This window comes from Oryctolagus cuniculus, chromosome 5 (assembly GCF_051225735.1).
Source record: "Oryctolagus cuniculus isolate XC-2025 breed Fujian yellow rabbit chromosome 5, ASM5122573v1, whole genome shotgun sequence".
Lineage (NCBI taxonomy): Eukaryota > Metazoa > Chordata > Mammalia > Lagomorpha > Leporidae > Oryctolagus > Oryctolagus cuniculus.
Genome location: NC_142871.1, coordinates 163,565,125 through 163,579,319, shown reverse-complemented (window position 1 = coordinate 163,579,319; position 14,195 = coordinate 163,565,125). Strand labels below are relative to the sequence as shown.

Genomic DNA, 14,195 nt, shown 5'->3' with positions numbered 1-14,195 from the left:
TACTTCATTCCTTTTTATGGCTGAATATTAGCCCATGTGGGGATGTACCGCCTTCTGTTGAGTCATTCATGTGTGGATCTTTGGATTATGTTCACCTCTTAGCTTCCAGTGAATAGTGCTGTTATGAACACGTTCTGTGTGACCATCCGTTGTGCTTCCTTGTCTGTGTACCTAGGATTGGAGCTGCTGGGCTGTGCGATAACTCTGTATTCGACATTTTGAGGACTCGACAAGCTGTTTTTGAAGGTGGCACCATTAGTTGTAGAAGAGGGTTCCAATTTCTCCATGTCCTCTCATATCTGTCCTTTGGATTATAGCCACCTGCGTGGGTTTGAAGTGGCACCTCATTGTGGTTTTGGGAGCACAACTGTTTTTACTTTTTGGATGTTCAATAAATATTTGTTGGATGAATGCTGTTTATATGAAATGTGAACAAACAAGCCCTTGAGCAGGTGTTTTGACTTCCAGGTCTACCAGTTAGCTAGAAATGAGGAATATGGAACCCAGGTTCATTAGAATCCAATGTTTTTTTTAAAAAAAATTCATTTATTTATTTATTTGAAAGGCAGAGTTACAGACAGGGAGAGACAGAGATCTTCCATCTGCTGGTTCACTCCTCAAATGGCTGCAACAGCTGGTGTTGGGCTAGGCCAAAGCCAGGAGCTTGGAACTCCATCAGGGTCTCCCACAAGGGTGCAGGGGCCCAAGCACTTGGTCCATCTTCTGCTCCTCTCCCAGGCGCATTAGCAGGGAGCTGGATTGGAAGTGGAGCAGCCTTCGAGACAGGCGGTGGCCCAATCTGATGTGCCACAATGCCAGTCCCAGGATCCAATTTTTAAATAAGACTGTTTTTCTCTCTTTGTATAGTTGCCAGTGCAATCTAGATGGCATTATAAAGGTGACAATTTGTTACAAAAATTTTTGTAGCTTTGGAGGTTTTAGGATAGTGCAAGGAATAAGCTAAATTTCAAGTAAAATCCCAATTTTGATTATGTTTCGCCTCAAGAGCTGGCACTGAGTGGGAGCTCAGGGCAGGCTGGTTCCTGAATCAGAGGCAGGCAGGTAAATAAAGCAGTAGCACCCCTGCCCCCAGCAAGGCCGTCCTCTGCTCTCTCCCTGGCACCCAGGAAGCTTAGCCACCAGTGCTGTGGGGCCTCTGTGGACCACTGTCCCTGCGCACAGATCTGCCTGCAAAAAAAAAAAGATTTTTATTTGGGGGCAGGGAGACCCATGGGGTGGGGGTGGGGTTTGGAAAAATGCAACTGCTAAGCTATCCCTGGACAGTTTTCCTCGGTAAACAGTGGACCCTGGGAAACGTAACAGGTTCTGAAAACTTCGTTTTGATGACTGGAGTCAGAGAAAGAGCCAGCTGAGTCAGCTCCCTCTCGGGCACCGGTGCAGACCGCTTATCTTGCGGGTGAGGGAAGGGTCCAACTGCTTTTCCTCAGTTCTAGAGAGTTCTTTCTTGGCCAGGACCTGTCTAGGCAGTGCATCGTTGGATGGCCACTTCCACCTGCAGTGGAGATGGGAGTGGGCCTCTGGCCATGCAGGGTGCCCACAACCCCTATCAGAGTGGCTGGGTTCCCGGTCTACCCTGGGAGACCACAGGTGATGGCTCAAGTAGTTGGGCTTCTGCCACCCCATGGGAGACCTGGATTGAGTCCCTGGCTCCTGACTCTGGCCAGACACTGCCCGGACTGTTGTGGCATTTTGGGGAGTGGTCTAGGCGATAAAAATACCAGTAAATAACCACGAAAGGCGCATCATGGGGCTCACAACTTCACGGTGTCCGAGGGTTCCTGGAGCCGGCAGGGTGCTGCCGAGGTCAAGGGTCAAGTAAATGGACAGAAGCCAGTGTCCCGGGCGGGTAACATCATCCCGCCCGGCCCAGTCTCAGACGCGTCATCCCAAGGCCTCCGCGTTTAGAAGTCGGGGTGTGTGTGTGGTGTTTGCTTGCGACTGCCACAAGCATCCTTATCTCTCAGGGGATGTTTCCACGGGCTGGGAACAGGAAAAGCACCGGCAGCTGGAGACATGTTCGCCGCGGTGTGGAGGAAGCGCGGCCCAGGCCGCCGGGCGCGGAGACCCCTCGGCCCGGGGCCGCCCGGGCGCCGCGCCGCGGCGGGGGGCTGCGGGGCGGCTCGGAGCGCGCGGCAGGAGGCCGCTGAGTGGGGCCGACCCTGCGTGCGGCGCCCCTGGTGCCTAGCAGGCGGCGTGGATGACACAGCATCAGCCGCGCCGTGGCGGGGTGGGGACGCAGGGCCGGGGGGCGCCCCCGCCACCCCAGGCCCGCGGCGGGCAAGCCAGCCGTCGCGGAAGCATCGTGTGCCGGGCGCGCGTGGGGGGCGTCCACAGTGGTGCGGCTGCTGGACGGAGAGCGCGCGCGGGGCTTCGGCCCCGGGAGGGGAAGGGCGGCGCCGGGCGAGAGGAGCAGCCCCGAGATGGGGGCGGGGTGGGGCGGCCGCCGCTGGATCCGCGGCCCCATCCTCTACGCGCCCCACCTGGACGCGGCGCGAGGACCGCGTGGAGAGGGCAGCGGCGCACCCCTCCTTCCCGGACGCCGCGGAGGCCTGGGACCCCTGCCCGCGCCGAGTCGGCCCGCACACGCCCCCCACCCCACCCCCACTCGCACCCCCGGCCCCCACGCCCCGCATCGCCGCCTCGCCCCGTCCACCTCCCTTGCAAGAGGGAAACAAACCGTGGAGCGAAGTGATGGGGAGCTGGGGGCGGGGAAGCCGCTCGCCGCGAGGGGGCTGCGGCGGAGGGGCGGGGGGCGGAGGAGAAGGTGGCCGGAGGGCGAGCGGCGGGGCCGATGGCGATTGCGCTCAGCTGCGGCCGCCCGGACCCTTGCCCTGGCCCCGGGCGCCTCCCGAGGGCGCGGGGCAGACCTGGGGCTGCGCTGTGGCGGGGGGTGCGCGCGCGTGTGCGGGTGTGCGAGTCTGTGGCGGGGGGCGCGCCCCGCCGCCGCCGGTCCCGGGGCCCCGGCTGCGGGCACCCCGCTCCCTGCGGGGCGGGGGCGGCGCTGGGGGCCGGCGGGTACCGCGGTCCTCCCGCCCGCCCCGCCGCGCCGCCGCCGCTCAGTAACACGTCCCCAGGAGACTCGCAGGAGCAACACGTGATGTGTCTACTTATCAGGGCGAGAGGGGGAGAGCGAGCCTCGGAGCGTGCGGGCGAGGAAGCGGGGCGGGGGGCCGGGGCGGGGGCCGGGACGACGGCTGGGGCGCGGGGGTCGCCAGCTCCTCGCCCACCGCCCTCCCTGCGGGAGAGGAGGAGGAGGAGGGGAAGTGACTGCGGAGTTGATGAACTTTGCACATCCAGAAACGCCATTTTGATTCCTTTTCCGGAACAAGTTTGCATCTCTCGTCGTCCTCTGCCCCCCCATCACCCCGCCCCCGAAGCCCCACCGGTCCCCACCGCACCATGCCTGGGGAGCCCAGCGCCCAGCGCGGCCGTAAGTACGCGCCCCGGGGGTTTCGGCTTGCGGGACTCGGGGGGTGGCAGCGAGCGAGATGTCTGGGCCACAGCCGGAGCGACTTTTTTTTTTTTTTTTTAAAGAACTTTTTGGGGATGGGGAGGGCGACGTCTGCAGAGCGCTGTAGTTTTGGGAACTCGGCGCGTCCCCGGAGCGGAGGACCCGCGCGCCCCACGCCGCACCCCGGGCCGGCTGGTGATGAGCGGGGCAGCCCTCTCCCCTCGGGCTGCGCGCCGGCTGCTGCTGCGGCTGCTGCTCCTCCTCTTCGTCCTCCTCCTCCTCCTCCTCCCCTTCCTCCGCTCCTTTCCCCTGGCCGAGCCGCCGGCTCTGCCAACCAGCTCCCAGCGCGAGCCGCCGCAGCGCCCCGCCAGCGGGACCTGATGCGCATCCATATTAGCCGTCCGAGCGCAGGAATCCGGCCCGACCCGCGCCGCCGAGTTTATTTTTAACCAGCACCGCCGGGGACTCGGATGGTGCGCGCACCGCGGGCCAGAAACATCTTCCCAGCGCGGCTCTCCATCTTCCGCCCTCGCTTCCCCCCCCCATGTGGGAGGGGAAACTTTTCTCCTACATACTTTCGAGTGCCTCTCGGGGCCGGGAAGCGCGGGGATGACGGCGCCCGCCCGCTCGCCGCCGCCGCAAGGTACCCGGGGGGTGCCCGCCGTGGGGGGCGCAAGAGCGCGGGGGTGCCCGCGCGGGGCCGCTCGCTCGGTGGGAGCATCCGCCGCGCCCCTGCGCGCTGCGGACTTTGATCCTCCCGGGCGGACGGCGCCGGCCCGGAGGGGGCCGCGCGGCAGCCCCGGCGGTGGGGGTCACGCCGCCCCGCGCGCCCGGGCCGGGGACCCCGAGGGGGCCGGGCGCGTATTGTTCCCCGGCCCTTCCGCCGGCGGGGTCGGTGTGGTGGGGGGCGCCTGCATCGCGGGGTGGGGGTGGGGGGCGCCTGGGCGGCCGGCGCCGTGACGAGCACAGGAAGGAGGCCGGGAGCATCCGAGGCGGGGCCGGCCGCCGGGGCCCGCTCCGCCGCCCAGCTGTGGAGCGCGCTCGGAAAAACTTTTGTCCGCCGCCCGCTGGACCAATTTTTTTTTTTTTTCTTCTTTCGCGAGTTCTGGGGCTTCCCTCCCCTCCTCCCATCCCCGGGTCCCCAGCGAGGGCGGGGTGGGGGCTGGCGAGAGCGGGCCCGGTGCCCCCCACCCCCGCCGCCCCGCGCGGGCCCGGCCCCCCGCGCCCCCTCCCCGCTCGCGGTCTCTTAGGAAACTGCGAACTTAATGGTTGCTAAGGAGCAGGGGAGGTCCTTCCCGTCGCCGGCCCCCTCCCCGGGACGCGGCGACTTTGGCGCACGGGGCCAGGGGCGCGCGTCGAGGATGGCACCGGCTGCCCCCGGGCGCGCGTGCATGCGTGCGCGCGGGGCACCCCCGCGGGAGCGCGGCTTGACAGGCGCGGCGTGGCGGCCCCGCGGGCCCCCGTCGGCCGGTGCATCGGTGATGGGTTATAAAAGAGGAGGAGAGCGTTTCTCCTGGCTCAGCACATTTGCCCTCCCTCGCTGGTCAGGAGATAGAACGTGAGCCCAGATCCGGACGAGCAGTTCGCATTCCATTACGAAATTCTACACGGCTCCGGAGCCAGCCGCCGCCGCCGCGGCTCACGGTCGGGGCACCCCGAGGGCTCCGTCTTCCTCCTCGTGCGGGGGATGCTGCTGCGAGCCAGCCGGCCGAGGCCGCAGACGCGGTAGTGCCGGGGCTGGGACGCCGCCGGTCCCACCCTCGTTGTTTTCCAAGTGCCTGGACGGGAACTCGGCGCTCGCCGAGGTCTGCCTGTTGCATGCGGATGCTGCGAGTGGCGAGCGGCCGCCGCCTCGGGAGACTTCACTTTTTTCCTTTATTTTTATTTATTTATTTATTTATTTTGCAGAAGCTGCGTTGCTAATGTGCGTGCATCCTTGTTATTTTTTTTTTTTTTAGATTTTTTTTTTCCTCGTACGGATGTAGCTGTCGGTGTGTGTGTGTGAGTGTGCAGGTTTTTTTCTGAGATAACTTTAGTTGAAGTGGAAGGTGTAGGAAAACAACCGGGAAGAAAAGAATTTCCTTTTCCCCCTCCTCCACACCCGGGTAAAGCATCCTCTAGGTCTGCTGGTTTTGGGAGTAGGCAGGTACGGTTTCTAAGGCGAAGCTTAACCCGGAAGTCTGAGCTGGAGGCAGAAGTCTTGGCTGAAGTACCTCCTTATGTGTGCCTTTGCTTCCTTCTTTCTTTTCTTTTTTTATTTTATTTTTTTACACTTAGTTCTGTACTTTCAGGAATCCACAGAACCCTGGAAGGGATGGGTTGGGAGTGCTCCCCAAGTAACGTATGCAAAAGTGGACCCCTGATTTCAGCTTTTTGTTTTTTTTTTTACCTCTGCCCTTTGGAGAGAGCCTTCTGGGTACCCGCTGATGGGTCCTGCTTTGATGTGCTTTTGAGCTTTGGTTACACTGATGAATTAAACATTTGAATGGCTTTAATCAAGTTTTAAATGTGTGAAAAAATACCACCACCATCCCCCCCCCCCTTTTACAAAAGAAAGGGAGAGAGAAGCTCTTTGATTTAGGTATTTGTTTAGCTTGTGCTCCATTTTAGGTTAATGAACTTGCGCCGTCTTATCATTCTTAAAGTTACCGCTCGACCGGTTGTATTTTAGGATGTTTTTAAAGAGGATTGGCCGGATATGCGATACTCTTATGAAATGCTGCTGATAACTCTCGGTTCTGGGGAGTGTCTTTCCCTGGGCTTTCCTAGTCGCCACTGCATTTGGCATCAGAAAATCAGACTCTGGACCCGGGTGCCAGACCCGTGTTTGTTGTGTGAGGAGGAGCCTGGGTCTGGCTCTGTGGTACAGGTGGCCCATCCGTTCCTAACTCTTTGCATCACCCAGCAAGTGACCTTTTGATCCAAGGGTCTCTCCTCTTCCATTGCTGCAGAGTCCCAGGCCTCATTTGCATCCAGCACAGGTATGGGGGAGCTGGGGTGGGGGTGGGGGGGAGAAGCCTACCTCTATAGTCCCACATCTGATCAGCAGCTGTTTCCTGGTTCTCTGCTGTACCCGGGGCACCAGCCTGCCCACGTGTTTTCTTGCTGGCTTTCACTTTTACTCTTCAACTGGGAGGCAGTATGTGGGTCCACTTCCTAGGTCAGTTTGAAAGTCTTTGCTTGCTGCCCTAGTCTCACTTGGTAACATCAGTCCCTTCGGCTAAGGAAATTTCCTAGTTAGTCAAGTAAAATTAAAAAAAAAAAAGGCGTACCCTTTCAGAGTTTTGCATGGCATAAAAATGAATACATTTGGCTCCTACAAAAATTGGTTGAAGCATGTTGTCTAGAAACAAGTGAATCCTTTTGGTTTTTCTATTCATTATCCATCTGAAAAGTAGGTGGTGCTTAGAAGGTCATAGGATAAGGGTTGCTAAGCAGCTAAACAGAAGGATGCTAAAATTAACCGGAGCATTTTTGAAAGCGAGTCCACCCCTGTTTTACGTTATTTGCTAGGTTTAATTAATTTCTGAATCCTCTATGCCCTTTGACCTAAGGAGGTAGGTTGGTAGAGTTTGTTTTGCTTTTGTTATTATTTTAAAATAATGTCTCTCTCTCTCTTTTGTAAGGGTCTTTAAATTCAGTACTCTGAGCTGCCCTGTGGTGTCAGGTGGCAGTGTATCTGGGCCGACTTCTTGTCGGTGACCGAGTGTGTACGGTTGATCCTCTCCAGGATACATATGTATAATGTCAGTTTATTTCACATATTAATGAGTTTTTGCTTTTGAAAATTTTACAGGCCCCTCACAGTGATTTGCATTCAAAAGACAGAAGTGCCATGCAGTATCAGCAGAAACGGTGCAGTTTCTCCTGATACAAGGGACTGTGTAGCCTGCTCTGGGTTGGGTCTCCCTGGGACTCCTCCATCACCCCCCTCCCAGTTCGCAGATGCCTTTAAAAAAATAATTGCTTTGGGTTTGGAAGGACTGGCCCACTATTGGACGGCAGAGTGAGCTGTGATGTACATTGTGTTTCTGCTGCAAGTATGTTTAAGTCCGGGAGTTTGTCAGCGAGATGAAATGGCCGGTAGCCGTCATGTCTTGGCTGAAGGCCTCAAGGTGTTTGTGTACCTCTGACCCATCGGAACAGGCAGTGCTGAATTGGATTTTTTTATACCCGAATCTAATAATTTGGACACTGGTAAATGAGTTTTCTCTTAGGTTTAGAAAGTGAGTTTTTTTTAAGTAGAAATAGCCACGGCCGCTGTCTTCAAACAGCAGAGGTCAGGGAGTGATTGCCACGCCCTGGGGGCGGGGGCCCATAAATCAGAGGAAAGGTGTGACACAGCAACCCCGGAGGGAGGCATACGATGTGCTTTCTGAAATGCTTCGCTTACTTTTTAATTTCCCCTCTTCCAGAGAAGGCCGGCTACAGACAGGGAAGCCGTGTGCTGATGTTTTCATTACTGCCGAGGTAGAAGAATGAGGAAGGCGGTGGTGGGGGAGCTTTTCCCGGTGTCGTGGACCTGAGTTCATCTCCGTTTCTCGCCTCACGTTCCTGGAGCGTCCAGCGTGCCCTGGGCTGCAGCCGGGTGCAGCTGGAGGTTGCCCTGGGCCCCGGGTGGCGTGGGTGGGGGGAGGCATCTTGTTTTTGATTTGAGTGCAGGGTGCAGGTTAGCCGCCTCCCCGGCAGTAACGGAGGCAGGCTGTGAATAGGTGCCTCAGACAAAAGCTGGGGCGAGGGTGGGGACTGTTTGTTCAGTGTGATTCTAGCCAGTACTACTGAGAGAACTGGAAAACCTGTGAAGTCCCGGGCCTGGGGGCTGGCTGCTCCTGCCGGGATTCACCTGTGGGCCGCTGCGCCTGGCGGGGAGGAGGGGGAGAATGAAAACCCCCACTGGCTTTGTCAGACAGCCAGACTGGAGAGAAGAAGTCTCCGTGGGGGTAATTAGATAAAGCTTTTAAATGCTCTATTTGCTTTTCCCCTAGCTTGCTTGGATTACATCTCCTTTTGCAGAGATTGTGGGGTAGGATTATTATAAAAACGTGGGGAGGGCAGGATTTTTACAGAAATATTGGAGACATCTGGTAGCTTAATTAGTTAAAAAAATTCCTTGTTCAGGTGTTCCCTTCTTGGACTGAGTTGATTTTACCGTGCTTTTAGGAAGGCCGTTTGGCGTGTTTGTGCTCAGAGCAGCCAGTGGGGGCTGGGTGGGTTTGTTGACCCATTTTACAGCTGCACCCGTGGGCTGGTGAGAAATCAAGCCCGGGACCCAGCATTCCTGACGCTGGCCTGGCTGCACAGAGCAGCTGCCTTTTGGAGTTAGCTTGGCCCAGGGGACTTAGCTGTAAATATATACTGCCTGTTTGTCTCCCTCTGTGTTTGCCCTCGCTTTGCTTGTCAGGCCAGATGCTTCGCACAGCCATGCTGTGGTTCTATTTCAAGGTGTATGGGAATTTTTAAAAGACACGTTTGCTTTTGGCAGCCTTTCTGTGGATGAACGAGACTCTACACACATCTTTTCGGTGGCTTTTTGCTAGCTCGTGGAATTGTTGTAAGCATAAAATAAATGTTCCAGAAAGTCGAAATCTATATATGGAAGAAAGGGGTATATTTTGAGCACAGGAAGGTTTTGTGGGTATCCACTCTGGATTTCCTCTCCAGAACTGTGCACAACTCCATTCCCTTAGGCACAATTTGCCCAGGAGTTTATGTCGAGATTGGGGAAATGCAAGCACTTTTCTTTCTGTTTGGACACCAGCAGACAAACAACTAACAGACTCTTAACGAGGTTCCCGTGGGGATGGGTTTGGAGGGGATAGGCAGGTGGTAACCTTGGGACTCCCTGGCCTCTGCCTGGCGTTTTTGCAACATCTGAAGACATTTTCCAGGGTCTTATTCCGGGCAGCGTTGCTGCTGGCCCTGAGTGGGTGAAAACCAGAGACGCTGCCCCCCTTGCCCCCCATAACCCAGGCCGAGACAGCCTGCTGCAGAAGCCGCGTGGCCGTGGCCCGTCCGTGGCCCAGGTGTGCTGCCTGTGTTGTATGCCTTCTGTTTGGAGACCAGGAGGAGTTCCATAAAGCAAGGGAGCTCTCGTTACATGCCTGATGCCTGTCGGGTCTCCCAGAAAACTTGGGGGACAGGAAAACATTAAGTGGTGTTAACTATCTTTGGAAACTCCTAAAACAAACCGGATTCCGCCAGCCTCCTGCGGCCGCTCCGCTGGTAGCTTCCGTTGCTCCAGAGACCTGCCCTGGTGCTGTCGTCTGCCTGCTCTCCCTCATGTTTTACCTGGACTATCCCCCACCCCCAACTCCCCACCCCCACTTCGTTTGGAACTAGCTGCTACTTGCTTGATGTTTGTCCACTCTCAGTCACCCTCATTCCGTTTTCTCAAGTTTTCTTGCAAACTTCTCACTTGACCGTCAGCCCCATTTTCAGGTCAGAGTTTCTGCTGTCGGTCCCCACCGCACTTGGGCAGGCTGTAAGGGGTTGGCTGGGAAGGTGGGGGGCAGCGGCTGCCATGGCTGCCAGGGATGGGCTGGGAGTCGGAGGGAAGGAGGCGGTGGTTACGCTGATGTCCCTGGCATCCCTGGACCCCAGACCAGAAGAGACACCTGGTGTAGTGACACAGCTTCCACCTTGCTCCTGGTCCTCTTCCTCAGGCACACAGGCAGGAGGCGCCCAGGAGGGCCCTTGGAGTGGGAGAAGGCGGGATGAGATGGAGGCTAAGTTCCGAAAAAGGAGGAGCTGCGTGTGTTGAGCAGACATGTGCCCCCAAAATGGTCTCCCACTTACCATCTAGACGTCTGGGGCTCCTTTTTTTTTTTTTTGACAGGCAGAGTGGACAGTGAGAGAGAAAGATAGAGAGGTCTTCCTTTGCCATTGGTTCACCCTCCAATGGCTGCCGGGGCCGGCGCTCTGCGGCCAGCGCACCGCGCTGATCTGATGGCAGGAGCCAGGTGCTTCTCCTGGTCTCCCATGGGGTGCAGGGCCCAAGCACTTGGGCCATCCTCCACTGCACTCCTGGGCCACAGCAGAGAGCTGGCCTGGAAGAGGGGCAACCGGGACAGAATCCGGCACCCCGACCGGGACTAGAACCCGGTGTGCCGGCGCCGCAAGGTGGAGGATTAGCCTAGTGAGCCGCGGCACGGGCCCTGTGGCTCCTTTTACATGTCCAACCAGAGGACAGACCACAGCAGTGTGCAGACGTCCACTGTCCCAGAGGTGCTCAGTGCAGCCACCTATTTTCTTTTTCCCCTAGGGGTTGGAATCTCTTTAAGAACTGATTGGGTCACCTGGGCCAGTATGGCTGGAGGCAGAGTAGAACAGAACAGGAGCCCTTTTAAAACAAAACGTTTTTGTTTATTTTCGCTTATTTGAAAGGCAGACTTGACAGATCTTCCATCCTCTGGTTCACTCCCCAAAAGGCCAGGAGCGTGGAACTCCTGGGTCTCCTGTTTGGGTGGCAGGGGCTCAGGCACTGCCCCCCAGGGTGCATTAGCAGGAAGCTGGATTAGAAGCGGAGTTCCTGGCCTGGAACCTGTACTCTGATATGAGACGTGGGTGTCTTACCCTACTGCGCCGTGGCAGGCACAGGCCCCCGCAGCCACCTTTGCCGTCCTCACTCGGGAATGAGCCATGCTCCTGTGGGGCGCTTTGCATCCTGGGCCTTCCCACCCTCTCGTCCGACCCACAGGCTGATGCCTCCCGACTCTCCATGCACTGCTTCTCCCAGACTGGGACCATTTGTCACCAGATTACCCTGCGGGCGTTTGTAAAGTCGGCTTCCTCCCTCCTGGAAGGTGGCCTTGTGGGCCGGGATGTGGACACATCCTGGAGTTGTGTCTTTCCTCGGCCGCATGTCCACTTGGCCACCAGAGGCTCAGGGAAGCCTCCCCAGCCTGCTCTGAGAGTGGCCGCCCCTTCCGTGGCTCCTTGCTGAGACCCTGGTGGCACACTTCTCCTGAGCTAATTTTCTGCCACCAGTGTCTCCCGGGCGCGGTTCATCTTACGCTCTCTCTACTGCCAGGGTCCTCGTCCTCAAAAACCAAAGCCGTGCATGTTACTGGCCTTTGTAAAGACATCTCTTGGCCCCCTTTGTGGGAAGAAGTCCAAGCTCCTTTGCTTGGTGTACAGGGACTGTGGTCCCAGCTCTTGCCCCCTTTCACTCTGCTGCATCCCCACCCCCCACCCCCTCCCCCAGCAAAGGATGTTTCTCTCTCTGCTTGCAGGGCCCTGCGAGGTGGGGAGCAGGTCCTGCTCCGGCAGGCCCCTCTGCTAACAGATTCTCGCCCCCTGCACCTGGCACAAATGCTGTGTGGCTGGTGCGGACTCCATAATGTGTGTTGGTTTCTAATACAAAAGCTGAGCGTTTTTGGAGAAGAGCCACGTGTGATTTGGATGCTAAGGCCTAAAGTAGGAAAATTCAGCAAAGGGAGCTAACGTGTCCAGCACGCTCAACGTGGAGATGTTGGGTGCAGTGTGCTCACCAGTGGGAGACTTTTGCATTACAGACATTCTAACGTAAAAGTTGGCTCAGCTTAATTTGAAGAGAGGGGGAGAAAAGTCTTTGTTAATGCCTGGTTGCGCTCAAAGCTGTCACACTGGGCCTTTGCTAATTATCACCACTTTTCATGGCTCTTGGTTTGAAGTTTACATTAAATAGGAGAGATGGGCACGCAGATCAAAGACCAGAATCATTTCGGAGCTCCAATGTGTGGGCCCATTTTCTCTGCTTAGTTAGAGTTTTGTTTCATTAGTGGTATGAGTTAATGGGAGTGTTGGTCTGTGTATAATTTAGCTTCTCTTTTTTTCCGTTACTCCTTGGATTTAAAGCAAAATGCCAAACCAGAAAACCACAGAGTATAGCTCTTGTTGTGTGTGTGTGTGTGTGGTGTGTGTGTGCACGTGCAGTACACATACTTGATAAAAGTTGATTATGGTTATAAAAATTGTTTTAGGGAAGCTGCCTTTTTGCTGAAACTTTATTGTTAAAAAAAAAAAACCAAACACTTCTCTGAATATGCAAAATCATCTTAGCATAGCAGCTATTCTTAACTGTCTCTTAACAGAGGCACATAGATCTTAGAAGCAGGGGCGGTACCAGGAAGATGGAGTGGGTGTTTCAAAAGACAAGGTGAACCTCGTGAATGGGTTTCCTGTTCAAACAATGAACCGAAAGAAAGAAAAACCCTTGCAGGGTGGAACTTCTTAGTATCTTTAACACAGGGTATAATCCTAGTTGATTAGAAATATATAACTAACCTTAAATATTTTTTTAAATTTTATTTATTTGAAAGGCAAAGTGACAGAGAGAGAGAGGACAGAAACCGATCTTCCGTTTGCTGGTTCACTCCCCAGATGGCTGCGACAGTTGGGGCTGGGCCAGGCTGAAGGCAGGAACCTGAAACTCCGTCTGGGTCTCCCATGTGGGTGCAGGGGCCCAAGCACCTGGGCCATCTTTTGCTGCCTTCCCAGGCGCATTAGCAGGGAGCTGGATTGGAAACAGGGCAGCTGGGACGCGAACCGGCGCTCTGGTACGGGATACTGGCCTTGGAGTTGGCTTACCCCGCACCTTTCAGTGTGTGCTTCCCTCCTCACTAGAGTTCTGGGTCAGATCTGCAGGTATTTTCACATACAACATTCTAACTTAGTTTTATTTCTAAGAACGCTTGCGTATTTTCATCTCTGGTATAGAAAATAAATTTTTGAAAAGCCATTTTATCTTTCACTTTAGGATTTTTTTAATGGTTGTTTTGGGAGATAACTTTATAAAACTGTTAAGTGAGCATCTCAAACAGTTTCCCATGACTTGTTAGTTAAATCTCTTGGTAAATCATTCCGCTTAAAGTTTTAAACTGAGTATAATTTAAAGGAGGCTTAACTTGCACGTATCTGGATTTGATCTGTATTTAAATCATGAAAATGAGGTTTCTGTTGTTAAAGAGGCCAAGCTTCAAGAACCTTCTCCCCCAAATTTATATCTGGTGGGATTCAGGATCAGATTCAGACTCCTTAAAAAAAAAAGGATTTATTTATTTACTTGAGAGGAAGAGTTACAGAGAGAGGTCTTCCATTCGCTGGTTCCTTCCCCAAATGGCTGCATCGGCCAGGGCTAGACTGGAGCAGAGCCAGGAGCCAGGAGCTTCATCTGGGTCTCCCATGTGGGTACAGGGGCCCAAGCACTTGGGCCATCTCCCGCTGCTTTCCCAGGCCATTAGCAGAGAGCTGGATTGGAAGTGAAGTGGCCAGGACTCGAACCGGCACTCACAGGGAATGCTGGTGTCACAGGCAGAAGCTTACCCACTATGGCCACAGAGCCAGCCCCTCAAGTGCCTTTTGGAGAACATCTTGCCAATCTCATAGTTTGCCAAATTTGCCAATCTCATAGTTTCTGTTTTTGAGCATTTACAGATTTTTATTTGTTAAATACTTGAATAACAGCTACATGAGGGCATGGTGAATAAGCCCCAACAGACCAGATGAACACCCAGCATGTTGGTCTTGTCTGTGTCTTGTCTAAAAGTTAAGTGTGACGCAACGTGTGCAGTGAAGTTAGAACTCTGGGGGAGGAGTGGAGCACCCTGGGAGGCGTGGCAAGCAGGGTTTCCCAGCAGAGGGTGCTGGGAGGCAGGTCAGGCAAGGCTTTCCAGTGGAGGATGCTGGGAGGCAGGTCAGGGAAGGAGTCCTATGGGAAGTGGTGTTTGTGCTGATATCTGAAGGA

At 55.5% G+C, this 14,195-nt stretch overlaps 1 protein-coding gene and 1 pseudogene across 17 annotated transcripts in view; one reads left to right on the top strand and one right to left on the bottom strand.

Moving 5' to 3' along the window:
* Window positions 1-2,654, bottom strand: part of LOC149126840 (uncharacterized) — an 85,170-nt pseudogene extending 82,516 nt beyond the window's left edge.
* Window positions 1-14,195, top strand: part of RREB1 (ras responsive element binding protein 1) — a 179,414-nt gene that overhangs the window by 42,599 nt on the left and 122,620 nt on the right. For 9 of the 17 annotated variants that reach the window (XM_089334491.1, XM_070074449.2, XM_089334490.1 and 6 more), the window contains exon 1: window positions 3,539-4,115. The exons of 2 other annotated variants lie outside the window; for them this stretch is intronic. The gene's annotated coding sequence lies outside the window, so the exon portion shown is untranslated. Of the gene's footprint in view, window positions 1-3,113; window positions 3,456-3,538; window positions 4,116-14,195 lie in introns of those variants that run through there. 6 more of the 17 variants (XM_089334476.1, XM_089334482.1, XM_089334478.1 and 3 more) reach the window with 4 other exon arrangements.